General features: G+C 39.6%; 1 non-coding gene across 1 annotated transcript; it reads right to left on the bottom strand.

The window, feature by feature from the left end:
• Positions 1 to 1,576: 1,576 nt before the first annotated feature.
• LOC112774021 (small nucleolar RNA R71) lies at positions 1,577 to 1,683 on the bottom strand. The gene has a single exon (XR_003188535.1). It is a non-coding gene; the product is annotated as a small nucleolar RNA R71 (small nucleolar RNA).
• Positions 1,684 to 1,954: the final 271 nt, after the last annotated feature.

Genomic DNA, 1,954 nt, shown 5'->3' with positions numbered 1-1,954 from the left:
AAAGTCCATGCCTACTTCACACTTTCTCTGCAAGTAAAGCTGAGCCCACTGAAGATTCCAAACTACTTTAACTCAAGATCCAAAGGCCCATTTCCAAGACTTGAAGAGCCAACTAGAATTACCAAGGAATTGGGAATACATGTGGTATAATTAGTGACCACACTTCATCTCTTCTCATGAGCAATTAGACCAAGGAATTGGCTATTGATCAAGATTTGAGAGATTGAATTACCAAGGAATTGGAATTCAATCACTTAAGATTGCCAAGGAGATCAATGAATGCATTGATTGAGGAAGAGATGAAAATGAACTTGATCCGGAGAATGCAACATCTCCTGAGCCCAATGAATTCCCCATTTCTGATCTTACCCATTCTCTTTATTTTCTGCCATTTACTTTTATGCTGAATTTCCCATTTCCCATTTAAGATTCTACAATTTATTTTCTGTCATTTATATTCAGTTATTTATTTCCAGCATTTACAATTTTTGCTATTTACTTTCCCGCCATTTAATTTTCTGCAACTCTCAAATCAACTTCTGCTTAGCTCAACTAGAACATTCCTCCAATTAAAGTTGCTTGACCAATCAATCCCTGTGGGATTCGACCTCACTCTATTGTGAGTTTTTACTTGACGACAATTCGGTATACTTGCCGAGGAAAATTTGTTGAGAGACAAGTTTCCGTGCATCAAGTTTATGGTGCCATTGCCGGGGATTAATTTTGTATCAACAATGATTAAATTGGTTGATTACCTAGATTGAGCATTTTTCTTTTGTTTGATTTAATTTCATTTGAGTGATTTACTTTCAGTTGTAGTTATTTTCTTTCTTTTACCCATTACCCGTTTGTAGTGTTCTCTTATTTGTTACAATTCAGTTCACTAACCCACTAACTGTTTGATATATTGCATCACTCACACTAACAGCATTTCTGACAAGAATACTTCCTGCATTTATCTCTTTCTTGCTTGTGCCTTGTTGGTTGTATGACAGGTAGAAGAAGCGGGGCTTCAACTCCCTTTGATTCTGAACCTGAGAGAACCTTCCTTAGACTAAGGAGGGAAGCAAAAGGAAAGAGAGTCGTGAGTGCTGAGGAAGAGGAGGAGTATTTTGAACCAAACATGGATGAGAATATGGAGAACTATCATGATGAAGGGGCTCACAACCATGGCAGAGAAGGTCCAGTGCATCATGCTGGACAAGAAAGAAGAGTTCTAGGCTCTTACATCAATCCAAACCCAGAAAACTGTGGAAGCAACATCCAAAAGCCAACCATACATGCCAATAACTTTGAACTAAAGCCACAGCTCATCACCCTTGTTCAGAACAACTGTTCATTCGGAGGAAGTGTCCAAGAAGACCCCAATCAACATCTAACCACCTTCCTGAGGATATGTGATACTGTGAAGTCTAATGGTGTTCATCCTGACACCTATAGACTGCTTTTGTTCCCCTTTTCACTCAACGACAAAGCATCTAAATGGCTGGAATCCTTCCCGAAGGAGAGTTTAACAACCTGGGAAGATGTGATGAATAAATTCTTGGCGAGATTCTATCCTCCTCAAAGGATCAATAGGTTAAGAGCTGAGGTACAAACCTTCAGGCAACAAGATGGTGAAACTCTCTATGAAGCATGGGAGAGGTTTAAAGACTTGACAAGAAGGTGCCCGCCAGATATGTTCAATGAATGGGTGCAGTTACACATTTTCTATGAAGGTCTTTCTTATGAATCAAAGAAAGCAATAGACCACTCATCTGGGGGATCTCTGAACAAGAAGAAGACCATTGAAGAAGTCATAGATGTCATTGAGACTGTAGCTGAGAATGACTACTTCTATGCTTCTAAAAGAGGCAACACTAGAAGAGTGATGGAGCTGAACAACGTGGTTGCACTGCTGGCCCAAAATAAGATGATCACCAAACAGCTGGCTGACCTTACCAAGAAGATGGAA

The sequence above is a fragment of the Arachis hypogaea genome, chromosome 18 (assembly GCF_003086295.3).
Source record: "Arachis hypogaea cultivar Tifrunner chromosome 18, arahy.Tifrunner.gnm2.J5K5, whole genome shotgun sequence".
In the NCBI taxonomy this organism is placed as follows: Eukaryota; Viridiplantae; Streptophyta; class Magnoliopsida; order Fabales; family Fabaceae; genus Arachis; species Arachis hypogaea.
The sequence above is the reverse complement of the archived record's forward strand: the minus strand, read 5'-3'. Positions and strand labels throughout refer to the sequence as shown.